The sequence below is a fragment of the Heterocephalus glaber genome, unplaced genomic scaffold (genome assembly GCF_053883595.1).
Source record: "Heterocephalus glaber isolate CG9 unplaced genomic scaffold, H.glaber_assembly_v1.0 deba00000738, whole genome shotgun sequence".
Lineage (NCBI taxonomy): Eukaryota > Metazoa > Chordata > Mammalia > Rodentia > Bathyergidae > Heterocephalus > Heterocephalus glaber.
Genome location: NW_028258161.1, coordinates 14,210,974 through 14,238,040, shown reverse-complemented (window position 1 = coordinate 14,238,040; position 27,067 = coordinate 14,210,974). Strand labels below are relative to the sequence as shown.

The window sequence follows — 27,067 nt, the reverse complement described above, 5'->3', positions numbered from 1 at the left end:
TTTTCCTTGGAAGTAAACTAACCTCTTCTCTGGATATTAAGCCATTCTCTGAGCCGCGCTGAGACAGAGATGAGCCTTTCTTCTTAAAATAACTCCCTGTTCTTAAATGCTCTTCGAAGCCCTGTTTCTGGCTCTTCTTTCCTCAGATGGAATTGGCATCGGTGAACTTTTCTGCGGGGCTCACTTCGATTGCCGACTTGACTTGCTCTGCTTTTCCATCCCCCACTCTCGAAAATTGCAACCGCGACCGAGAGGAGTAAATTAAGACAATTTTTGATTGTGCTGTGGGCCAGTGACGGATGAGGCGTAGCTATTGTCCACTCCACTCCTGTTCAGTCTCTGCACCGTATTGTTCCCAAGGCCACAACCAAAGGCGCTCAAGTGTAAATGGCTCCCAAACCTCGGGGAAGGGCAGCAGTGACTTGGCCGCCTTCCATGTCATGACTTCTCCTGCTCAAGGCTATTTTTGGACCTTACCATGTCCTGGGGCCATCCAAGGTCCTAGACTCATCTACACTGGACTCATGAGCAAAGTGACCTTCTAGAGGGAGGACATTTGACTCCATTCATGTCAAAGTCACCGTGAGACACTTTTCTTGTCTCCTCTGATGATCTGAGGTATTTGGGGTAATTGGGAGGAGGCTGTGCCTGTGGCAGCCTTCTCTGGTAGGGTCCTCTGTCCCAGTCCCAGAGGGACAGGGCCACGAAGTGTGTCTGGGTGTGCCTTCTCTCCAGTGCCCACATGCAAATGTGGTTCTCAGAATTCTTTACCCAAGTGTTATTTTATCTGCGAGCTGGAAACCCTGGAGATGTATTTGAGAGCCTCACAAAGGGAAAACTTGATGTCCTGAGAGCCTGGATGCCATTCCGATGAGCTCTCTGGAGAGATATGGAGGGGAAAAGTAGGACATTGTGAAATCAAACCAATAATTATAGTGTCTTATAACTTCAACATGGTTGTGAATTATTGATTCGAGTCCCACTTTCCACTGAGCCTGTGAGTAGTGTTCTTAAGAAAGAATTATGTAGGTCCTTGCTAAATATCTGTTAGTCGGGTTTATTTCCAGCAGGCCCCTACGTGTCCTTCCGTCTGATCCGCTGTCCTTCCTCCCAGCTTAGTGTCATTTCTGAGGCCCCATGGCTGTCACAGGGGTGCTCCGTGCCTTTCTAGTCTCAGCACATCCTGTGCCGCATTGACACCTACGCAGAGCCCCTTTCTGTCTCATGTTTTCTTTAATTCTGTCCTCGAGATTGTTCATCACTGAAGGTGACCCTGGAGCTACGCTTCTTTTTCCGCCCTTGGTAGAGTGTAGAAGAAGGAGCTTTACACCAGTGGGGCCCCAACCCTGTCAGTTTCTGGAATCACCTGTGGAGTTTTACAAAAGATCTACCAAATCAAAATCTCCGGAGGCAAACCCAAGAATTTGTCTTTAACAAAGAATTACAGGAGATAAGCATGGTGATAGGTATAGGTTGAAATCCACCCAGCAAATCTGGGAGGACTTTGTGTGGCATCATACTCATGGTACTTCGATGGTGGAGCTGCTGAGACTCGGGTTGGTCCCAAGATACAACAGGCCCTCCTTCCTAGGGGGTACCCTGCAAGTTTGTGCTGTTAGTGTCCTTGAAAACATCTAGCTGCTATAGCACCCAGACAGTGAGATATTGGCTCTTTGTTCTGCACATGTATTTATTTATTTTTTAATATCATGCATCCCATCCACTTCCAAGCTCAATATCATTGCTCTGCCTGGCTAATCAATTTTGTATTGAGATATACAAAGCTTCGCTTTGCAACTATCACTTTCCATCCCTCCTACTTGGAAAGAAGGTGCTTCCTTGGTCAATACACAGAACAAATTCTGTTGGGCTTAGTGAATAATAATGGTTTTGCTCAGGACATGCTGGGCCATTCCTGGTAAGTACAATGACGATCCCGAACATTGCCACATGCACCATACTTTTCTAGGCAGGGCATCTTTAAATGTGGTGTCTGTTCCTTACCCATTCATGCTCTGGGCTGCAGGGTCTGACTTTAAGACTCCTGGCCCATTTTACTCAAATGTTATCTGCAGCCATACTAACCTGTGGCTTGGACCATCCCCATCAGCCACTGACCTTGTGTCTTGGATATTCTTGGACATGTCCATGTGATAAATCCACACAACAGCTATTTCTTTCTCTGAAGGCATCAAATGTCACTTCCTGTGTAATGCCTACCTGCTTCATTGTCAATGACTAGGACAATGTAATATCAGTCTCAATAAAACCCCTTGTTAAGAAGGTGATACATCTAGGGCAATGTACTGGATAGGTGCTACAGATCCAAAGACTAATAAACCCAGATCCTTGTCCCAGACAAGAGCATACTCTGATGGGAGAGACAGACAGCCGTTCAGCAAGAAGCATTTACAAGGCTGGAAGGCAGATGCCAAGAACCGAAAGAACAGCCCGCTGAACTCCGCTGGTGCTGCTTGAAAACCTCACTGAGGCCCTGTAACATAGGGCCTGGTACACAGCAGGGGCCTAACACGTGCTTCCCGATGATGGGACGCGCAAGTGGGTAATGGTAAGACCTGAACTGTGCCTAGAGCTAACTCAGAGAGCACACACACACACACACACACACTCACACTCACACACGCACAAACACAGACTTCAAATCTGCTCTACAGGGAATAACATGAGTAAGAAGCTACAAAATCACACCCTTTCGTTAAGCTTCATCTTTGCATTATTGGTGTTGTCATTTATGAGTGATAACTAAATTAACGGCACTTACTAGATATTGTGTATTTGGTGTACATGTTACTGTGAATTCACTGATGTGAAATATAACAAGAAGACGAGGGAATTGTCTGTACAATAAGCCAGGCCATGTCGGTAACTACCTGATTTAGCTTGCAGTCTAATAATTTATATCCCACATTCTTCCCAAACAAATTTGAGGTCAAACAAAACCCAACATAGGAAGCCAGATATACAGGGGGTGAGGAAGGGAGCAGAAGTTAAAAAACGTCCAGAAAGAAACTGGAAAAATTGAGTCTTCCTGCAGATTGAGCTAGAAAGAAACTCTGGGGTTAATTAGAACTAGGGAATAAGCACATCGGGGGAGAAGAAAGACAACATCTTTCTCTCTTTTTTTTTTGCTCAAATTCTTTTAGTGGTACATGTTAGGTATACAATACGTTTACATTTATCGTTGGGTGCTTGTTCCTGTACATGATGTTGCTTCTTATTTTTCCCCATTCCCTGCCCTCCCTTTACCCCCTCCACTCTTCCCTATTTACAAAGACTTTGTTTCCACTTTTTTCTTTTCTCATAATTTTCCCTTTCCCTTCTTTCCTTTCCCCTTCCCCTCCTACTTCCCCTACACCTTTGAACCTTTTCTTCCTATTTCACATTATCAATTATTCATTTTAATCCTTATTTATACGTTAGGTAGAACCCTTGAAGACATTGGCATAGGAAAAGACTTTATGAACAAAACCTCAGTAGCACAGGAACTAGCACAAAGAAGCAACAACCGGGATCTCATCTTACTAAAACGCTTCTGCACTGCAAGAGAAACCACCAACAGAGCTAAGAGACCACCTACAAGGTAGGAAAACACCTTTAGCAACATCTTTCCCTTGATCCCCATTGCTGAAGGAAACTCTGTGGCAGGCCACTTTCAACCCCAGCCTATTCATTGACTGCTGCTACTCCTACTTTTACTACTAGTGGAACTCTCACTGCCGGCTAGATGGCCGACTTTATGTGGTCAGCACTGTGTGAAATCATATACGCATTTAAAAAACTGATCCTCCTCAGGGCATGGTGGCACTTGGCTGTAACGCCAACCCCGCGGGAGGCTGAGGCAGGTGGATCACAAGTGCAAGTTCCACCTGGACAACCTAGCGAGACCTTATTTCAAAGTTTCAAAAGGGCCGGGGATGTGACTCAACAGTAGGGCATCTCTGAGTTTGGTCTCCAGTACCACGAGCACTACCACTACTGCTGCTGCTACTACTACTGATGTAACAAAGCTGCCCTGAAAGTTGGTCCTATCACTCCCACACACCTCAGCCTTGCACACAGCCCCTTTCTTCTGCCGTCTTTCCCAAGGCAGCTGGATGCTTTCCAGGAGCAGGCGGGTCTTCTCCAGCCCAGGAACGGGCAGAATGTGGTGAGCGCTGGATCTGGCAGCAGCCCCTTGTGCAGATAAGATAAGCTGGCTTCCGAGATGGCCTTTATCTGGAGGGAGGAGCGGGCGGGCACGCAGCTGTGGGGGACGCGGGGAGGCCGAGCATGGGGCAGCCCAGCTGGGCACCGGGTACATGGGACCCACCCTCAGTCTCTCAGAAGCAGCTGTGACGTGGAAGCGAAAGAGCTGGACGTGAGGTCCGAGATTCAGGCCCAGCTCTGCCGTGCGGCTGTCACAGAGACCGTCTCGTCTGACTTTTCTCAGCTTCAGTTTCTTCATCCGTCTCCGTGGAGCTTTACCATCTACTGAGAGTGCCCACAAAGTACAGAAAATGGCGGTGTGATGTACCATTTGGCCCCAGTCTGCAGTGCTCTGCACTCTTGCTTCTACAGGCTCCTAAGAAGCACCGAGGTCCCAAATCGCCAGGTCTCCGGACTCCCTTACTTTTTCCTTACTGCACGTCACAACCTCAGTGTGCCCTCCCGTGCGTCCCACACCTCGGTGGCCGCTGCCTGAGCCCTCCCTCCTCTTTCATGTCATCACTGAGCATTACACAACCCTAGATAAGAAGGGGAAAGGATGGAAATAATATTTATTGATGTACAAGAGCCCACCCGGGCCCCTCAACCAATGACGCCATCATTTCCCCTTGCCTTTCTTAGGCCATCCACAGACAGCCGTGGTTTTCAGAGTACTGTGAGCAGAACAGATACATTATCTGCTTCTGCTAGTTTCATTTATTTAGCACGGCTATAAATATTCCCTAACTTGCTTCATCCCTTCATAATTATCTCTGCTACTTGTTGTAAACCATTCCGTGGGGTGAAGCATCATATTGAGAATCATAATTTTCTAACTGTTGGGTCTTAGGTTTATTTAATAAATAATGCCATAATGATTACCTTCCATTTATAGCCTCTCTTCCCTCATTATGAGTTAAGAGGAAAATGTGTTTATACTGTTTTTTCTAAAAGCCGGGCAAGGTTTTCCAAACTCCCTATGAGCTAAGTATTTATCAGCCACCCTGACTCGTCTTTGCTTTATCTTGCTATATTTTCATGGGCTCTTCGGGTCACCGAGGAAAGGATTTAGCTGCTGTTCTAAGCATGAATTTTCCCATCAACAAATGTCTGAACACTGTGTCTTGTTCTCCGCAAAGGCCGAAGCTTCGCAGATCCCTTGCTAACACTTGGCTCATTGTAGCCCTCACTGCAGAACTGATTCTGTCCGCAGCTAGAGGAGGAGGAAGAATCCCACGGAACAGAGCACAGCCCTGCAGGCCCAGCCATCGCCAGCCTGATATGCAGGGGCTCTGTGAGCTGGGCCTCTAAACCCAGGCCCGGGGCCTGAGAACCACTCTGGCTTGAAGCAGAGCACATGTCGTAGAGTCCTGCCATCGCCCGGGCGGTGGAAGGGCCTAGTCCAAGTGGGGCAGGGGAGGGGCAGCTGAGAGGCTGCAATGGGGAGTCACTCGGACCCCCAGATCAAGGACGGACCCAGAGGCACCTGGCAGAAGCTGTGCCCAGGAGCCTGCCACACAGAGCTAAGGCGATGAAGGAGGCGACACAGCCCTGCTGGAGACCCCGACTGAGGCAGAGAAGGATGGACATGGGCTTCATTTGCAGCCTCTAGCAAGGCTGAGGCATAGCTCCATGGTACAGGTCCTGCCTGGGTCCCCTGAGGTCAGTCAGGGACAGACATCCACTCATGCACAGCTGTGTTCCTAGTGGTGGGCCGCTCTGTCAGCTTTCCATTACCAGGGCAAAATGCCAAAGGAGGAAAGGTACTTTGGCTCACAGTTTCAGAGGTCACCGTCCATGGTTGACAACTCTGTTGCTTTCAGGCCTGTGGTGAGGCCCAAACGCCATGGTGGAAGGCATGGAGGAGGAAAGCTGCTCACCTCTTGGAAGGCTGGAAGCAGATGGAGTGGGGAAGAGCCGAGAGGAGGGGCCAAGGGGAAGATAAAATCCCCAGGATTGCTTCCCCATGATCCACTCCCAGCCAGGCCCCACCTCCTGCTTCCTTCACCTCTCCGTAATGCCACCAACTAACTGTGACCCCACCAGTGGGGTACCCCACCCTGTCCAGGAAGCTGGATAAAGTTAGACACCCTATGACCCAAGCCTCTCCTGGAAGGCCCTCCTCTGGACACATGAGCCTTTGGGGGGCATGGCAGGCCTAAAACACAACATCCTCCTCACTAATTTGAGGCAAAATTGATTCATTAAAGGATGTCAGTAGGCCACGGCGTCTCGGGGAGGCCAGAGTCAGACCAGGAGTAGCAGGCACGGGCCCTGGTGAGTTGGGTAGGCAGCTCCCGCAGAGGCAGAGCAGGCCCAGGATTCCCCTCAGACCCTGGGCAGGACACTGAGACTGGCCCGTTCCGCAGCTACCCCAGAAGCTTCCGCCTTATGCCACTGGCCACCCCTCTTGGCAGTGGACTGACCCTCTTCCTGTGCACTCCTGGATTTCACTAGCTCCACGCTTCTGAGGTGCCTCTGGCTGTGTGGCCTGTGGCACCTGCCTGTGTGCAGCCGCAGGAGAGGCTGAAAAGAGCCCTGGCTTCTACTTTGGGGAACGGAGTCTCTGTGTGCCACAGCTACGGAAACGCTCAACCTCGGTGCGCTGCTCCTTGTTTGCAGTGTTGCTACACCCCTGACCTTGGTGCGAATCAGTGGAGCGGTGGTTCCACCGACACCTGGCCTGTGGCAGGTGAGTGCCTTGGGGCTGTCTGCTCTCTTGGCCATGCCGTAGTTTTATCTCCCACAGGCATCAGGACCACGGTGTGTGTTACCACCCAACTGCAGAGCTAGAGCGAGGCTCAGCCGCCAGCCAGCCTCCTTCCCACCCAGCCCCACACCCTTCCAAGTCCCCAGCAGCTCCACCTGCTAGGAAGATTCCCTTTTTCTAATTGCAGTTGATGTATATTTCTGCAAGGAAATGTTTTTCCAAAAATTCAAAATTAGATAAATAACTATCACAAGAATGTGTTTGATCCACTCCTAGAATCCCAGCACTCCGGGAAGCTGAGATAAGAGGACGGAAAGTTCAAAACAAGCCTGGTAAAATTTAGTGCGATCTTGTCTCAGAATAAAAAAATTTGAAAAGGGCTGGAGGTATAGCTCAGTGCAAAAGCCACGAGTTCAAGCCCCAGTGTGGCAAAAACAAAACCAAAAACCAAAAACCAAACCCCAAGCCTAAAACCCAACAACAACAGCAGACCAGTGGGTAAAGTCAGCCCCGTCTAGGGGCAAGGGTTAGAAGATTCATTCTGGGGAAGAACATTTAAAAATCCTAGTCTTATAACTAAGCTATTAAAACAGCCAGGGTATCTGTCAACAGATGAATGGATGAAGAAAATCATATATGCAGTGGAATATTGCTTAGCCAAAAGGAAGAAGCCAGTCCTGTCACCTGCAGGAAAACAGATGGAACTTGAGACCATCATGCAAAGCAAAATAAGTCAACAAGAAAGTTAAACATCGCACGGTTTCTCCTTATTGAGAAAACCTAAAATAAAATTAAATAAATGAATAAAAAAGAAATGGTAGGAAATAAGAAATCAGTATCTTGGAGATGAGAAAGGAGATGGAAAGAGATGGAAAGAGATTGCAAACAATCAAGATGTTATGTTACATGCCTGTGCTGTTTCTCCAAAACAAACATCCCCACTCTGTATTGCAAACATACATCAATAAAATACAATGAAAAGAATCTACTCTTCAGGGAAGAGCAGGCAGCCAGCCTTCCATTCATCTCCTCTAAGGCTGTGTTCTGGCAGAATCAGGCTGGGTTATTACTGTAATCACCATTAACAGAGCGAGTGTCTCCCTATGTCTTTCCCTGGATGGGTTCTAGGGGTAAAAGATGAATAAGACTTGGTTCTTGCTCTGAAGAAACCCAGAGTCTGGTAAGAAAGGGAAACCTATGAATAGATAATGGGGGTGTAGCTAAGAACTGCAGGAGCAGAGAGGAGAAAATGTGGTGAGACCCTGGGGTGGGGGGAGGCGGGCAGGAAGCACCAGAGCGGCTGAGGCTGCACTTGGCAATCGGAAGGAGGCCCAGGGCTTCTGCGGCTTTTACTGAGAGCCAGTTGGATGCAGTTCTGAGGGACACAGCCGGACAAACAGCACAGTGCGACCAGGCAGTGACAAGGACACAGGTGAAAGAGTTGGAGGACGGATGAGCTTGGAAACTCAGGACCTCTGCGGGGCTGGTGTTCCTTCCGTAGAACGGCCTTTCGGGGTTGTGGAGTCTCTTGTCCCTCTCTTCCACCCATTAAAAATATCAATGCAAAACAAAATCGCTCCACAGACCAGGTTTGGTGACTCAGACTTGTAATCCCAGCACTCCAGGAGGCTGAAGCAGGAGGATCGCAAGTTTAAAGCAAAGCCTGAGCAACTCAGTAACTTAGCAAGACCCTCTGTCAAAATGAATTTAAAAAGGGCTGGGAGTGCAGCTCAGTGCGAAGGCCCTGGGTTCAATCCCCAGTACCACAAACAAACAAACTCTCCACACAGGGATTGCACACTGTCCCAGTAGAGGACCGGACGGTAGATGGTTTTCAGACCTCAGTGCACTGATTTCGGCTCCCAGCACTCCACTCTGCCCCCGCAGTGCAAAAGCAGCCGAGACTGAACTCGCACTGGGACCTAGGCATCCGCAGGTTCTGCATCGCTGGATTCCACCAAGCATGGATTGAGAATATGTTTTCCCATCTGCATCTGTACTGAGCATGCGCAGACTTTTCATGGTGTTATTCCCTAAACAATGAGTGTGACTGATCACACCCATTTACACTGTATAGGTATTGTGTCATCTACAGAGGATTTAACGCTGCCTCTGGACCTGCCTATCTGCAGGATCCTGGGCCAGTTCCCTGGGGACAACTGGAAAGGAGCGTGGCTGGGTACCAATAAAGCTTTATCAACAAAAACTGGCTAAAGCAAACACCAACCTCACTCTATAGGACCAAATCCAAACACCATCATTTACCTCTTAGTTTGTCAGCTGCTTCCCAGTGCACAGTTCAAGCCTGTGTGTTCATGGGTAGGGCGAGGGAGACAAAGGCCACCGAGGAAAGGCAGAGGGCACCCAGGAAGCAAAGTGGGGTGTGGAATGGAGAAGCCGCTTTGTCTGCATGTGGGAAAAGCCACACTGATAGGAGGACAGGCCGCATTCTTCCTCCCCGAGTTCTCCAGCCTGCCAGTCCTGCTGCCTCACTGTGGCTCCATGCTGACTGCCTGCCCCTTGGCCAGCTGCTGCCGGGCAGGAGCTGTATTCCATCCCTGAGGTGACTGTGCATGCGATAATTTATATTTTGGTGCAAAAGCACCTCCAGCCCCTTCAAGATGAAAGACTCCATATAAAACTGAGTTATGACCCTGCTTACTGGGAGCACCGCTGAGTGTTTCCAAAAGTGGAGTTAAGCCCCTTTGGCACCGGGGGAGGGCTGGCTGTGAAGGATCCTCGGCCATGTCAACAGCCCTAGTTTCTGGTGTTAATTCTGTGGACGATAAATCATTGTCCTCCAAGTCCGAAGGTGGCGTTTGCCAAAGCGAGGAAGATCTCTGACTGGTCCAAGCTGAGGCTGGAGCTCTGGGAGATGAGGAACACACACACACACATGCACACACTCACATATCAGTCTTCCAAGTCACATGCTGCAGAATAGCTATTTCCTTGCCTTGTAACTGCTGATACATTCTCATGACACTGGTTTTCTTTGCTTTTCAATCAAAGACCTGACTTAGTCATGCTCCTTTGTTATTTTTTGCGAAGTGGCTCTTCATGGAGCAAAGGTGTCAACGGGTGTAGCTTTCCCCTGTCCCAAGCCCAGGACTCTGAGGCCAAGCAGCCCTGTTCGGCCCTGAGCTTCTCCTCAGACACTGCTCCACAGAGCACACCAACCTGGCTCTTTAAAGAAAAGATCGTGTCTGTCTTACTCCTGCGGGATTTTCCACGTTTATGTGACCTCTAGTTCAGGAAGGGTGGGTTGGAGGGCTCTCTGCATCTCCCAAACTCTTCCGTCAGGGGCCAGCACTGCACTCACTGGAGGTGGACGGGGCTCCTGCTGCCAGCCTACTCAGTACCATCTCCCTCCTGACGGGAACCTTGTGGTTAAAATAACAGCCTCTGTTCAGAGCTCAACTTAGAGCTGCTTTCCGAGACAGACTGCGGATCTAAAAACTCAGCAGGAGCATCCACGTTGCTTTTGGAAAATTCAGTGTTTTGGCCTCCCAGGAAGAAATCAGGGATCTCCTCAGGTAAATGTTTTCTTCCCTTTCTTCATTGTTCTGTCAAAAAACTGATGAAGAAAATTGGGTCAGTGAGCTTTGGAGGGAGCCAGCTGCTTTCTGGCCTTTTCCTGGTTCTTTCTCTGAAAGAGGAGTAGGGAGAGGGCAGAAGAAAGGCGGGAGAGGAGAGGAAGCTGAAGGTGTGTTCTCTGTGGAGAGAGGGCTGGTGTCTGTGGAGGGAGGGACATGTTGCCTGGGTGCAGCCCTGTGGCCCCTGGCCTGTGCCTGAGGTATGCGCGGTGGGGACCCAGGGTCCCACTGGCTTGCTGGCTTTATCTCTGTCCCACACGGTAGTGCTGGGCTGGAACCCTGGGCGGCTCACCTTGCCCGCCCAGAGTGGCTCCAGTGCGGTGTGGATCCTTTATTGTTACTGAAGAAAACTAAGCCGGGTCTCCCTGCTTCCGCTTCCTGCCTCTCTTCAAGCGCCTGGGTGCTGCTCTGTCTGTCTGTCTGTTGCTCTGTCTGTCTGTCTCTGTTCCACAATTTCCTCTACTGTCTGTTTTCATAGTTTGTAAACTCACACCATTCTCCAGTGATAGATTGCAGAATTTGTCCGAAGTCTGTTTTAAAATGTGTTAACATTTTCTTTGAATATCAATGAAAATAACTATGATCTTCTGAAAGAAAAGAAGGATGCATTTGCCGAGGGAGCCATTTGTTTGGAAAAGCTTGCCACCTTGCTGGGTCTTTCTTGACTGTGTAAGTTTTTCTGTTTGTAAACATTGTGCCTGTGAAATCTCTTTACATCTCATTATGGCCAATCTATAACTTTTTTTCTGAGTGACTGTTATTATTTTTAAAGTTTTCATTCGAACAGAATTTGATTCCTATTTAATGATAAGCCAGGCCAATCAGCTAATGACCCAGTGGTTAGTCCAACATTCATTCAAGATGTGCTCTGCAGCCGGGCCGTCTACAGGGCTGGGGCAGGCTGTGTCAGAAGGTCAGCACCAACCCTGGTGCCTGTCAGGTACCGGGACTCCCACCTCCGCGGGTCAGGCAGGAGGACTTGCAGTGCTGACTTCCAGGCTTCGGTGGGGTGGGACTGAGGTGGCAGTGCAACTGTTGCAGGACCAACACGGACAGCCCCTTGTGCTCCAGGTAGCACACTGAGTATTTGCAGTCTTCTCATTGTATTCTCCACAGCCCTCGTTTTACACACGAGAAAGCTGAGAGGGAAGGAAACAGCCCAGCGTTGTCCACAGCCATAGTCTTACTCATGCTCCAACCTTTAGTCTGAGGCCAAGGCTTGTCGGACAGCAGCATCCAAAAATGTGCCCAAGCAGAAGTGGGCCCTGGGCTGGGGCCAGAAAGGTCATGGGCCATGGAGACGGCAGGAGGAGCAGTTCCGCAGCGAGGGACAAGCAGAAAAGTCTAGATGTCTGGGGGCCACGCAGCCCCACGCCCTGTTGGGAGGCAGGAAGGGAAGCCCTGGGAAAGGAGAGCTAAAGGGCTGGGAGCAGGAGGTGCCACTGTGAGAACAGGAGGGGTGCAGGAGTCCCGCTCAGAGCAGCCTGTGGGCTTCCTGCTCGCTCGCTCACTCGCTCGCTCTCCTGTGGGCTTGGCCTGGTTCATGCCAGCCTCCCATCCCCAGCTCGGGGCTCTCCCACACCTCCCCCCAGCGGCCAGCCTCGCCAACTGAGGAGCACCCTGTGAGCGCCCCGCTGGCTTCCTCTAAACCCTGGCGAAACCCATGTAGCATATGATTTGCCACCTCAGCCTATGTAGAGCAGGTGACTCAGTGGTATTTAAGTATGTTCAGATGCCATGCAGCTGTGACTGCTGTCCAGTTCTAGGCCATTTCATTGTCCAAGTGGAAGCCATGGCCATCGGGCAGCCACTCCCCACTGCTGTCTCCCCGCTCCTGGAAACCACTAAACTGCATTCTCTCTCTGTGGATGTCCCCACATTATATGGAATCACAAATCATGTGGCCTTTTGTGTCTGGCTGGTTTTCCTCAGCGAGGGTGTAATGTCCACCTGCGGTGTGGCACCTGTCAATACTCCCTATGCTTCACGGCTGAATGACATTTCCTTGTATGGATATATCCCATTGTGTTTATCTACTCATCCGTTGATGATCATTTTGATTGTTTCCACCTTTTTCCTATTGTGAACAGAGCTACAATGAACATTGGTGTGCAAGGTTTTACTTGAGCATATATTTTTAATTCTTTAGGGCATATACTTGGGAGTGGAATTGCTCGATCATATGGTGATTCTATGTTTAACTTTTTAAGGGACTGCCAAACGCTTTTCCACAGCAGCTGCACTGTTTTATACTCCCACCATCCATGGAGGAGTGTTCAATTTCTTTACATCCTTGTGCCAATACTTATTTTCTGTTTTTTTAATAGAGCTAGCCTTGAAGTAGGTGTGAAGCGGTGTCTCACTGTGAGTGTGAATTGCATGTCCCCAGTGACTCATGATGCAGAACATCTCGTGTATCTGCTGGCCCTTTGTCCCATTTCCTTTTTATTCCCTTGTCTGACTCTTTCTCCTTATAGATGTCCTATGACACACCATGCCACATTACACCCGTATTTAAATAAATTCCTTGTTGAACATATTCTTTTAGGGCTACATCACCTCAGCGAGGCAGGAACTCTCTTCTGTTCATTATTGTATCAATACCTAGGACAGTGTTCAGAAATGTAAGATCTCTCTTTCTCCTCTCTCCCTCTCCCTCTCCCTCTTCCTCCCCCTCTCTATTTCTGTTGCTTTCTCACTGCTGAGACAAAATACCCAACACCTAAGGTTAAAGGAGGAAGGTTTATTTGGCTCACAGTTGGGAGAGGTTCAGTCCATAGTGGGCTGGCTCCGAGGCGGGGTGGTGTGGCAGAGGAGCGTGGCAGAGGAGCATGGCAGAGGAGAAAGAGCTCCAGTGCAGCCTCCCAGGCCACGCCCACCATGACCCGCCCCTTCCCATCAGACTTCGCCTTACAACATCACACCCAGCAGTAAGCCCATCAGTCGACTGAGCCAATATCACAGACCCACGACCCAGTCGCCTCCCAGGGGGCCCACCTATGAGCACATAGGCTTTGGAAGGGCCTCTGGATATAAGCCATAACGCTTTCTCCCTCTCTCTCTCTAGCTAGCTAGATCTATACATGAACACACATATACACATAAACATGTGCACATACATGGCAGCTGGGCCGTGCATCGGCAGGTGCATACCACACCCCCTCCCCGGCCCAGCTGATGACCTGGACCATATCACCTTTCCACCTCCACACACCATGGGGAGAGGTGACCACCCGGGCCATGGCTCTGAGCGAAAGACAGCCCGTGGGAGGGGGGCAGACCGTGCCCTGGAGACTCTGTAATGATGGCGTCCTTGACGTAGACACCCTCTGAAGCTGCAGTGGCTTCTCGGTCCCATTGTGTGGATTCTGTTCTTCCAGTCATTGCTGCCCCCACTGCGGAGTCTTGGTAAAAAGTGACCTTGGTACACATGGATATGACATCCATCGGAGCAGCTGAGTCTGAGAGCCGGGGCCTGGGCACGAGGAGGGCCAGGTGACGTGCAGAGCCCTCCCCAGCTGTCTGTCCACCACTCTGGCTCCCATCCACAGGGCATTTGGGGCCGAGAGTTCCAAGCTGTGCCTCTCTGCGATTCAGGACAGAAAAGTCTATTCCCAGAACATTCCTGGGCAGCACACTCGTGGGAGCTTCCCAGAGCATGTGATAGTCACTTTTTTAAATGCTGCATGTATGGCAGGGGTCCTTTTATTTCACTGGGAATTTTCTCTTCCCTGGAAGTGTAGGCCGAAATATGGTTTATGAGGAAGGCATTTCATATTTAGGTGGAAGAATTTTGACTTCTGGATGAGAATTTAGTAGCTTAAATTTCTTCCCATGAACTTAGGGGAAATTAGAAGAGGATGATGGCTGCCATCATTTCTTTCTGGCTGTAGACACAACCAGGAAGCTCATGCATGAGAAACAGGTTTCAGTAATGATGGGAGGCTGACTCTACCTAGGCTTCTACTTCCTGTCTGTAGTGCCATCCTTGCCCGAGCCTCCCCAGTAGAATCATCTCCTCCCCACTGCCAGCAAGGTTGCCAGTCATACGGATGCAGCCCCGTCCACACTGCTCCCCTTCTAGCTGGAGTAAAGGGGAACCTTCTGAGAGCTACACACACACTACTGCCACTCCGTGACAGCCACCTGCACGGTGCCATTCTTGTCACAAGACAAAGCTCTCGACGTGCTCCTAGAGCACAATCTACAGGTTAAGGAGTCCTGGGTAGAAAAGGGCATTTTTCAGGATAGGGGTACAAGTTTTGTTAAATGGTTCAGCAAAACACAGATACATTAAAAGTTTTCAAGAGATTGTCCTTTAGGCAATTTGAACGCGAATAAGAGTTTTGTTTTCATTTGGAACTGATGGGGCGATGTGTTTCTTTCTTCCCTTCCCATTGTTGTATTGTGATAATTTTATGCATAAGAATAGTAAGAACTTCTAAAAAATGGAAGAATTCCAAGAGACGTAAAGAAACTCGAGAGACTTAAAAATCAAAAAATGTTTCAGAAATGATATAGTCTAATGCTATCTTTTCATTGAATGCATTCAATAGAATATTGTCCTTCTCTTTACTGCTTTATTTTCAGTACTGGGAATTGAACTCAGGCCATTTGCACTGAGCTACATCCCGATCCCTCTTTTTTTGGTACTGGGGATAGAACTTGGGACCTTGCACTTGCAAGGCAGGCGGTGGAACCACTGAGCTAAATCCCAACCCCATTCCTGTCCCTTTTATAGAAACTTTTAGTATGAGACAGAGTCTCACTAAGTTACTAAGTTTCCTGGGCTGGGCTGTTCTGATCCTCCTGTCTCAGTCTCTCAAGAGGGCTGGGATTACAGGCATGTGTCACTACGCTTCACTCCACTCATTTCTAAAACATGTACTAAAATTAACTTTTATCTTAGATAGAAAAACAATATTGTATGTATTAACTGTACATGTCTGTGTTTTCTGACCTCATGCGATCACTGGATGATCGGGATGCTTATTCATCTAACAAGCACAGCGTGCGCCACTCAGCCCATTAACAGTCCCACTGGGAGGGGTACCAGGAACCCTGTCCCTAAAAGACTCAGGACTGCCCCGGGGCCCACATGTGAGCGCAGAGAAGGGCAGAAAAGCAGGGGCTACAAGGGAAGTTATCAGGACACCTCGGTGCAGTGTGGTCTCCCTGCATCTGAGCTGATGGTCACCCTCCCAACCCAGCCAGGGGACAGGGACTGAGAAAGCTTGTGCACAGGCTTTGCAGGGCAGTGAAGCTCAAGGAACTGCTGTGTTCATCAAGTCAACCTGAGGGGCCGGGACTGCTGCAGCTTTGCAGCGGCAGAGCTCGGGGCTGTGTGCTTGCCTTTCCCTGCAGCGAAGCAGCACTTTGCAGTGCCAGGTGCTGTGAGAGCACCTCACACCATCGTGGCTCTCCTGCTCTGCTGTTGTGGTGGAACAGAAACACTGGCTGGAGTCCTAGGGCCAGAGGACATCTTGTCCTGCATGGAGCGATGGCTTCCTCCCAATACTACCCTAGGAAATGCATACTTTACACAGCAAACGCCGTGAGGTTACTGCTGGGAATGGGCCAGTTCGGGATAGAGGGTGGCAAGGGACCAGTGTGGATCTCGATACAGACGCGGTAAAACCAGCCCTCGGTGCTCTCCATGTATCAAGTGCAGTAATATCAGTCCACGTCAGTGCTCAAGTGCCACAGCAGGTGGTAAAAAGACATCAGCACCCCACTGGCACTGGCCTCTGAAAAGTACCATGTGAATTAATTTTTAGTAGCTGCACTAGCCTAAATTTGAATTTTCTTAAATTAATATTCAAATCCTATTGCATTGTTTCAGCACAACTGTCAGAGCCACAGCCCAGCCTTGCCTTTGTCTTCTATCATCCTTTCCAGCCCAGGGAGGTCACAACATGACCTCCATCTCTGCCCATCTGTACCCCTCTCCAAAAGCTCACTGCCAGTTGGACTCAGCCATACCGAGCAATACAGAACCTCGGTTCTGAGCATACATTCGAGAACAGAGTTGACCGGACGGTCTCCGCATGTGCTTCTTTCTGGCACAGGACTTAACCTCTCTAAGCTTCAGTTTCATAATCTGTAAAATAAAATTAATAAAAGCTCCTAGCCCACGTGATTGTTGTGACAGTCTAGTGAGCTAAGGTGTGCCGAACTCTTAGCAATTCAATCAATTAACTGTTATTTTGTGGATGACACAACTGAGCTGCCATTTTTCAACCAGCCACCAACCGCCTCTCTTCCCTCTCCCGAGTGTAGCCATGAAGCAGGGGCTAATGAAGTCACCCCTCTGCTCAGAAACCTGTGGCCGCGTAGGTTCAGAGCCTTCAGCAAGGCAGTCAAAGCTGCGATGAAGTCGCTTCCCTGCTGCTGTCCTCGCAGGCCCTGCGTGCGAGTCCTTTATTCCAGCACCCAGGCTGCATTTCCATTTTCCTGAGTGCACCGTGCACCAGCAGCTCCATGCACCAGCCTCTGAGCTCCTCCCACCCTCTGCCTTTTCCTCCCACCCTGCCCGGGGGCTGGCTCCCAGCAGAATCCACTTGGTTTCCTTGGGCGAATTCCCAGGATGCTCTCCCTGGTCCTTTACCATAGCCTCCCTGCTGTCTCTTGAGACTGTGTCCCGAGGTTGCAGAGCAAGCTCCTTGAGAATGGAAGCTGCATCTTGTTCATTGTTGGCCTCCCCTGCCCAGAGTACTTTGCAAGCTGCTTTGCATACAGCCAAATGGCAGAAAAGATTGGTTCACCTGAATTGAAAAGTTGATTCCCTAATGGTTATTGAGAGTAGGCCATGATGCTAACAGCAGAGAAGGGCTTGTTTGGGAGAAAACAACTGGAGATACAGCTGTGTGTGTGTGTGTCCCCGTCTATAAAACACACATACAAATCTGAAGTTCCTTCCAAATCTCAGTGATGAATCTAAGTTGTTGGCCTCTATCTTCTTAGAGTATACTTTAAAATATTACAGCAAGGGCCAGGATTTAGCTCAGTGGTGCCGCCGCCTGCCTTGCAAGTCAAGGTCCCATGTGTGATCCCCGGTGAGAAAACAAAAAAAATTACAGCAAAAGAATAACCAGTTTGCTGGATCAAATGATAGTTCTATTTGCAATTTTTCCAGCAAGCCACTTTTGAGTACACATTCCTAAAAACTGGAATAAATATCTCAAAGAATTCTCTGTGCTTCCATGCTTACTGCAGCATTATGCCCAGCAGGCAAGATACAAACATGATTCCCGCAGTGTCCACAAGCAGGTGAAGGAGCAGAGAAAATGCAGGGCACACCTCCGATGGGGCAGGATTCAGCCTCCAAAAGCAGAAAATCCTGCCATGTCCCACAATATGGATGAACCGAGGACATCACACTAAGTGGATTGATCCAGTCACAGAGACAAATACTGCAGGATTCCACTGGTCTGAGGCGCCACTGTTCTAGGGAACTCACACAGTGGAATGCTGGTTGCCAGGGATTTGGGGGAAGGGAAATGGGGAGTTGTTCAGTGAGCATAAAGTTTCAGTTATGCAAGAGGAGTAAGTTTTACAGGTCTGCTGTATGGCATTAGGACTGCTGTACGACACTGTGTGTACACTTCAAAGTTGTTAAGTGGTAGCTCTCGCGTGAAGTGTTCTTACCTCAGTAAAATAATAATAACCAGGGCTCAGCCACCGAGGGCCCCCAGAACTTGCCTGGCTGTGAGTTGAGTTGTGTGTAGGGCAGAGCACTGCTCATCCCCTGGGCTGCAGCGGAGTTGCTGTCCGAAGTTAGAAGGTCAGAGGTTTCCTGTCGCTCACTGCACACTCACCTGTGTGTTAGCACCAGACCTCAGGAGACGCCACTCAAAGGTTTCTGGAGGGAAGGAGGGAACTACCTTCCCTTTCCTTAAAAAAAAATGGGACAAAATAAGAACTGTAAATATGTTATGGCAGGACTCCGTGCTTGAACAACAAAGTTATAATTTATACCGAGAATCATGAGCCCTTCTCTAGGTTAGTATAAATCCAGGTTTTTCCACTGTACATAATATTATCATGTAGCATTACTTATGCAGCCTATCAGTACCTAAAATTGTAATATATAGAATATACCTCTTTCCATGAAAGCAATCTCCCAGAAGGTAAGGATTTTTTTCACTTTATTCACTTTATTCATTGTTTTTTCCCTAACAAAGTAAATGCTTAAGAAACACTTGCTGAAGAGAATTGTGACTATACTGACTTCATTACTAAATAGGGTCTATTCAAATGAAAAAATCATTCAACTAGTGTAGAAACTCATTTCCAAGGAAACGAAGCCTGAGGCATCACAATTTGGTTGGATCTGGGGAAGGAAATTAGGACTTATGGGAGTTTACTCCTGATTTCTTAAGTAAAACAATGGAAGGACACAGAAAAATGTGAATTCTCTGAAGGTTCTGGCAATGATTAAACAAGATTTTCCTTTTGTAATGATGTTTATGCTTTAAATTGTGGGTAGTGAGAAGAGTTGGGAATAAGTTTAGGTTTTATGTTCCCCACTTTAAAAGACGTTTTCTTTAGCAGAGAAAAATAAGGAATAGAAAGATTGAAAAGTTAGAAATCTGTGGTAGAAATCACAGAAAAAGACTCCATGGAGAACACCTACAAATCTCAAAAGATATTCCCACTGTCATGGTAGAAAGCAAGTTAGCAAGGAGCTCAGGGCCTCTCAGGAAATTCAAGTGAAGGAAAGAGTAAAGACATGAAGGAAATTACATTGCCAAGGAAAAAAATCACAGATGTAATTCAGCTTGCCAACATGAGCCCTAAGCGTTCAAGAGAAACAGGAAGATTTTTGAGCCAATGCGGTGAGTGGAGCAAATAAGAGAGAAGTGGGTGGAATTCTAAAGTTGAAGTTTTCATGACAATGAGTTGTTGGACAGTAAGAACTCTGCAATGACACGTAACAAGAATATGAATCATCTCAGAGACTAAAGACATGTTTAAAAAAAGATGTGAAAGTGTTAGGCTTTGGAGAAGACTTGTTCTACTGAAAATCTTACAAAGAAACTAGAATCCATTTTTTTTCACTTGGCATTTTTTAGCATAATCTAGACATGGGGGGTACAAAGGTGAATGGATAAAGACAAGCGCAATCTCTGCTTGCTTGAAGTATATTGATAAATCATGTAATCTCGCTGGTGAAGATATACATTCAAGTAGTTGCTGGAGGGGAAGGAATTCAGATGGGAGAGCAGCTGGTGAAGGATGCAGAGAGGAACAGATAGGGGAGTCAGTGGGCTCTCCAAGGAGCTAGAATCTGAGAGTCCCAGGAGCCAGGTAGGGGAGAAGGTGGAGGTAGGTGGAAGAAACCTTCTAGACAGAGGTTCTGTGGAGGAAGAATCATAGCACCATCAGGAAACAGAAGGAAGATAAGCACAGCTTGAAAAGGTCAAGATAAGACATGTAAACTGAAGCAGGAATGGTAGATGAAGCTACCTCAGCTCTATCCTATGGCAACAGCAGTCATGTGAGGTTTAATCTCAGGAGCAATAGAATATCATAAGGTGCTCCAAGTTCTTCTGGGGATGAGACAGGCCCTACTGGACTCTCCAGGTAACCCATTCTCACCCGTTTGTGTGCCAAAATTGTTCGTATTTTTATCACCTTCAATGGACCAAGGTTTGGATGTGGCTTGTTCATTTTCTCTCCATGTCCTCCTAAAGCACGCATCCCTGAACTCTTAACATTTTCTCGGTGGCCAAAGACATCAAGTTATCTTAGTCACCTTCTCGCTCGTTGCTGGGACAAAATACCAGACCCCCACAATTTAAATGAGGAGAAGTTTATTCTGGTTCAAAGCTGTCAGAGGATTCAGCCCAGAGTCTGCTGGCTCCAAGGCAGGAAGGGCCCGTGAGAAGGATCTGGCCAAGGAGAGCTGTTCACATCATGGCGGCCAGGAAGCAGAGAGCAAAGTGAGGGCAGGGTTCAAAGAAGATGCACGCTTCCTGGTCACGACTCCAGTGACCCCTTCTTCACCCAGGCCCCACCTCCGAAAGCACATTTGCTAGGGATTACTTAGTGGGTTAACCCACCGAAGAGTACAGTGTTCCCTTGGTCCAGTCCCCTTCCAAAGCTCAGCATCTGCATGAGCCTTTGGGGGATATTCGAGATCTAAGCCATAGTGCAAGCTCTAGGCTTTGGAGGAATAAAGGCTCCTCGACAATATGCTCAAGAATCCTGCAGTATTTTTCCTTGTTGAGTTCTGGTCTGTTTTTAAATGGTTTCATTTTGTGTTGCTGCCATTGTACGTTTCTCTCTAATTTGATGCTGTCAATAGTCAGAGGATAATAAATGAGAGAACCCAACTTCCACTGAACACTAGTACAAGGGCTGAGACTCAGGCTCCCTCAGTGCCACTCGGGCTCCCTCCTGGTCCCCGCCATGCTCCAGGTGGCTTAAGGGAGCCCCATTTAGTACCTCAGTGCTGTGCTTTCCGAGGTGGTAGCCACTAGCTACATATTTAAATTTCACGGGATTAAAATGAAGTGAAGAATTCTAAGGCATCTGGCCACAGTTCAAGGGCTCAACAGCCACGTGTGGCTGGTGGCCACATAGACAGCACAGGGACTTAACATTTCTGCTATCGCAGAAAGGCCTATTGTACAATACTGCCACGGCATGTCCCAGACAGCATGAACCAAGGGATTGACATTATTGCTGTTAACACGGCTAAACTTCTATTTGATAGCAACTTCAGGCATGCACCATATACAGAGCTGGATGTGGCCTTTCTTATTCTGCGAAGCTTACAAAAATACGTCCTGCAAATTATTCCTTGCAGAATTGTTATAATTACTGTAATGCTATTGAAGAAATGCTCAGAGATCTGCTATTTCCAGCAGAGAAAAAAGACTCAAAGCTAATTAAAATTCTACAGTTGCTCCCTGGAAAATCTGAGCTCTTGCTTAATTCACCTTCCCAGTGTCTCCAAATAGACGCAAGTTCACACAGTCTCAATGGATTTGAGAAATCCCATGACCCCAGCAGAGCCTTGGCCAGTTTACCGCTCAACCCTAAGAGACCAGGTGTGAGCAGGAAATGGTGGCCTTTGCACAAACAAAATGCTCATTTTTAAACAGAAAAATCAGTTCATTGAATTGATGAGTGAGTTACCCTGTGCTCTAAGCTCAGAATAGCAAATGAAGAACAGATCAAACTATTCCAGCTGAATGTCATATAAAAGTCATGGCAAGGTGTGATGAATAATGCATTAGTGACTTCTTGATTTTCATTCTGTACCAGCTTGAGAATGTGATTGAGCTTTGAGATTTACATACTAATAACAACAGTAGCAGCAGTTATCCATTAGCGCTAAGCCCATAATAAGTTAAGGTAGTGAGTAGCCTTTTCCACATCTGCAGATGAAGACCCCGAGTTGCAGGATGGTCAGCACGGGTTAGCAGGAGCTCAGCCTGGGACTCATCTGGCACAGCAGCTTCACGCACCCACTCCTCCGGTGGCCATGTGGTTCCAGTGGACCAATCCTTGACTTTGCAGATGAGAAAAAAAGTAAACACAGCATTTTTTCCCTTGACTTGTGATTAGTCGACTTAACACAATGGGTTTCAAGAAGTTCCATTGTATTTGAAAAACGAACAGCAGGCAAATAGACATGAAAAAGCCTGCCAAAAGTGTTCAGGATGAATGAGCCCAGCCAATATCTTACTAATTTGGTCATTTTTCAATCACCACTGAACTGGGCATAAAGTCCCATCCCAGCAAAGCCAGGGTTATAGGACACTGCTAGGCTTCTCTCCTGGGCAACTGGCTGCTAACCTGAGTGACCCATAAATATTTTCTGGGCATCTCTCCCGTGCCAGCCACTCACATGCAAGAGGTGAGTAAGGCCTGGTCCTTGGGTGAGAGCTGTTTCTGGTCTGCCCTGGGAGACAACGAGTGACCAAATAATTAAGACACAAGATCAAGTCTCTAAAGTGGGGACATATGAAATGCAAAGGAGTATACCACGAAATGCGCACTTCCAGCCTCCAATTCAAAGCTATGGTGGGTCTGATGGGGATGCAAGCTTACAAACAAGGCGAGCTGGTAGAGCAGAGGCCAGATGGACAAGGCACCTGGGGCAGTGATGCCCACTATCAAGCCCACAGGGCCCTTGGTAAGGCCAGCCCTGGAATTTATTTAGAATTGTGGGTTCAAAAGCCATGATTCATTCACCCAGGAGAGGAATTAGCTTTAATAATTGACTGGTAAGTATCTATCAGCAAATCAACTAAAAGGGAAGACATAGATTAGGGGGTCAGAGAAAAACTTCCAAGAATAAGAGCCATGCACTCATTCATGGGGAACCAAATTGGGAACTTCAAGCTCAGTGCAGGAGAGGAAAATGGGGACAATTGTCCAAGGAAGGGTTCAGAGCCCTAGGGCACATAGAAAAGACACGGAGTCGGCCCCAGGGCCAGATGGAAGTGCAAGGGGAAAGGATGAGATGATCCAAGCCTCCCAGAACCACACTGGAGCTGGCAGAGCCTCAGTCCAAATCCACCCTGGACTGAAATACATATCTCTTGGGACTGACAACCTACACAGACAATCTGAATGGAACTCATTTCCGGTGCAAACAAGATGTTCTCCTTCACACTCCCAAATGGGGGATTTGGCGCACTTATTTCAGAGTGTGTAGGAGGAGACAAAGATGGGAAACTACTCCACACCTCAGCAAGTCAGGGGAAGAGAAATCTGGGTGATGAAAGTGACAGAGAATGGGCAGGCTAAATCTGGGAGGTGCGTGGGAAAGGAGACAAGGGAGGAGCAGCTGCTGGTCCCACAGAGGCAGGAACGACGCCTTTGTTTCCAGCAGCAAGGGGAGCCCTTCCCTCAGATTGCCTTCCAGCTCCTCTAGGACAGCCTAGGGGACCTTGTGGGCAGTAGTAAAGCCCCTCTGCTCTCCACATCTTCTCTACAAAGCGACAGCAGCTCGATGGCACCTGGAAATGTGACTTGCTCCTTTATAGAGCCTCTATTTCAAAGTAACCTTCCGTAAGCAGTGAATGGACTTTCATCTTGACTTCAGCGTGAGGGTGACAAAGCAGGAAGGCTAGTTCCTAAAGATTTCCTAAGTCAGCCCGGAGAGAAGTGTCACATTCTTTCCTCTCACATGATAGCAACCATCTCATGCTCAGTCCTCCTGGTTTTAGCAAAGTGCTGTGCAAGGACGACAGAGCCCAGAGAGTCCCCAGCCTTTTTATGAGGAATTGTCTAATCTGTCAGGTGAGGGTGTAATTATTGCTAGCAGTAGTCAGGATCCCAACATTCCTCACAACCAAAGAGTTTAGTTTCCCTTGAGGACATTTGCCAAAGGACTTGGCCCTCCAGACCCTGGTGGGGTCTGTGAACTGTCCTCTACCCTGGGGCTTTGCTTGGCTTTTGCTTGCCAACTAGAGTTCTGCCCTAAATCTCAGTGCAGGGGTCAGGGCTCAGGGTACATTTTCGGGAGCTAAGAGTGGAGGGCACTGGCCAAAGCCATTTGCGCCGCTGATTCTGTGGACCCCGCAGCCTACCTTTCTGTTCGGTAGTCCTGACGGGGCCAGCTCTGGGTCTGAATCCATCTGCACTCCTCACTCCTCTCTCAGGCAGTTGTATGCTCTGGTTCCACTAAAAAGTCAATTCCAAATTATGCAAACTGACATGTGCCAGAAGTAGAAAATATCTTGTAAGCAACAGTAATATGTGGACACTGAATGCTACCACTACTGGGCTCATAGGCAACAATAACATGGGGACATCAAGTCATCGCAGAAGGAATACCAACATTTAAAGCTCTCCCAGCATGAGCTGTTCCGTGTTCATGCCTGAAGGCAGATTTGTTTTGTTGTGTGATCTCAGTATCTGCATCGACGACCTGGCTCTTTCCTACTTCAGAGCTGAAAAAGACCATAGATTCAATAACTGAACTTTGGTGTATGTTCACATTTTGAATTCTTCCTATAATATGGCCTTTTCATTTTTTCTAAATTTTTATTGTGGTTAATCCATTATTTTCAAATTTATCTACAACTTCTATTTTCTTGCTAATTCCCCTGGCTTAGAGCAGACCACATTCTTTTCATTTTCAAAATTCACAGAAGTAATTGTCTTTCTTTTGGAACAGTCTTAAACCATTTTGCATCTCTGTTACAAACTACTCAGTATTTTATACAGCAAAGAGGTTTGCTTAACTTATGCTTTTGGAAGCTGACAGTCCAAGACGGTGACTAGGTAGCTCCATCTCTCTGGCTCCTGGTTGCAACACGACATGGCAAAGAGTATGTCTTAGTTACTTTTCTTGTTGCTGAGACAAAATACCTGGCACCCAAAGGTAAAGGAGGAAAGGTTTATTTAGCTCACAGCTTTTAGAGGTTTCAGTTCATAATCAGCTGGCTCCAAGGCAGGGTGGCATGGCAAGCAGGAATTGCAGAGGAGAAACAGTTCATGGTGGGCAGAAGGTAGCAAAGCAAGCAACAGAGAGGACCTTAACAGTGTCTTTCTGCCCATTTTATATTGTATCTAACCTACGAGGATTAGGGCGGTGCCAAGCCAGTCAGTGGAATGATTTAGTAATCACCTACCCTTAATCTACACACAATGTAGAACCAGCCACCTCTGAAAAAGCCCCAAAGCATGATACTTTGGGGGGACATCTAGACACAGCCATAACAGAGCATTGTGTGTATGTGTGCATATGTGCATGTATGCATGTGTGTGTGCCTGTGTGTATGTGAGTGTGTGTGTGTGTGTGAGATCACGTGGTATGGCAGGAAGCAACAGAGAGTGGGAGGGGCCAGGCTCACTCTCTTGCAACAACCTGCTCTCCAGGAACTAATCCATCACCATGAGACCTGACCCCTCCGTGAGACCCACACTTGAGACCACTTCACAGAGGTAACCATGACTCCACCCTCCACCTGGCCCTAGCTTTAAGGCCTCATTTCAATCCCACCACACCAGGGACCAAGCTTCCAACACAAGAGCTGGTAAGGCACAAACCATGGTAACGTAGCAGGCTATGTCCTGTCGTAAGCATAGCCACATAGGACACTCCATTTTTCAATAGCACCTCCAAGAGCAACAGGAAAGTAACGAAACCTGAGCTGAAATGGAGCTTCCAGGCAGGGAGCTAGGTCCATTCTAGCCCAGGCCTCAGTGGAAGTCCAAATCACTACATGCCGCAAGCTCTGGGCAGCTGCTCACAAAGAGTCAAAGCCAGGAAGATGAAATGTTCAGACGCCAGGCAGCACACATACTGGCTCCTGTGCTGTTACGAAGCTGGCCCGCAGACAGGAGGGTGCTTCCTTCTGGAAGGCTCTAACCATTCACTGGGTGGCTCCTGACACCCCAAATGGACCTTGTGCTGAGGATGAGGCCCGTGCCCACTGCCCCTGGCCTGGGAAGCTAAGAACAACACTCAGGCTATGTCCTGTGGGCAGGGTCTGGGGATGAGAAAGGGGTGCAGGGTTGGTAGCTATGGTCTCGACTCCAGTGGAAGCTCCCGGCTGCTGCGCTTTGCCTCTGCTAGATGCCAGGAGGTGCAGTTCCACAGCAATGTGCAAACGCTGCTGTGGGCTTACGTGGGTGGGTCCCGGGACACAAAACAAGGCTTAACCCTGCCCACCCTGTGTTCCTCCCTTCCCCTCCTCCCTCCCCTTCCCCATGCTCTTCCTCTTTCTTTTCTGCAGTGCTGGGAATAGAGCCCAGTTCGAGTCCTTCTCTCTACCACGGAGCCCACTCCAGCCCCTATTATACTCTTCTGTCTCCTTACAGAGGATCCCTGTCTTACAGAAAATGTATTCCGATCTTAGAACTTAAGTAGATCGACTTTAAAGAACTTGAATAGCGTGAAAAACTGTCACTGCTATCGTGAGGAAATTGAAGTCATCTTTTCACGCCTTTCCACCCTCGCCCCTCCTCCCACGCCCTCGGCAACCCCTGACGTGAGCCCCGTGTGCTGTCCCACCTTCCCCACCTACCGCCTCGGCCCTGCTTTTGACTGGAGCTCCCCTTAGAGATAAATTTAAACAGAAGTTCCGTTGCTGCTATTAGAATCTCATCCAGAATCACATCTATTTTTGAGGTTTTTTTCTCAGCTCTGTTTAGTGGTCTTTTCATTATGTCAAATGCCTGTCAGAAATCGTATTGCGAAGCTTCTTGCAAATGTCCCAGTGGGTTGTTTTTAAGTCACCATCTTGTTACTCCTCTCGAGCTTCAATGGTTTTATTTAGCCTGGAGGAAGCCACCGGGCCTGTGCACCTGGGGCGGAACCAGACAGTGGGCCTGGAAGGAGACGGATGGGCGTGGCCCGGCCTGGAACTGTGCCGCCCAGACCTTGGCTCTGCTTCTTCCAGGGCTGGGGCCGTATCCCACTGGCGTCTCTAGCCCTGCTGTTGGCTCCCGTTCCTGCCCTACCTCAATCTTATTCATCAGTAGCATGGGAATTGGAGCCCTTCTTGAGGGCAGCTATGTCCCGAGACCTAGACACAGCATGTTCTACAGTGACTTGATTTTCAACTTCCTTCCTCCTCTCTCTCTC

The 27,067-nt window shown here is 48.4% G+C and overlaps 1 protein-coding gene across 1 annotated transcript in view; it reads left to right on the top strand.

Annotated features, from left to right (window-relative positions):
- The first annotated feature begins 9,948 nt into the window (after window positions 1–9,948).
- The window catches only part of Jcad (junctional cadherin 5 associated), an 82,018-nt gene continuing 64,899 nt past the window's right edge, over window positions 9,949–27,067 (top strand). The window contains exon 1 of the mRNA XM_004861788.4: window positions 9,949–10,452. The gene's annotated coding sequence lies outside the window, so the exon portion shown is untranslated. The remainder of the gene's footprint in view (window positions 10,453–27,067) is intronic.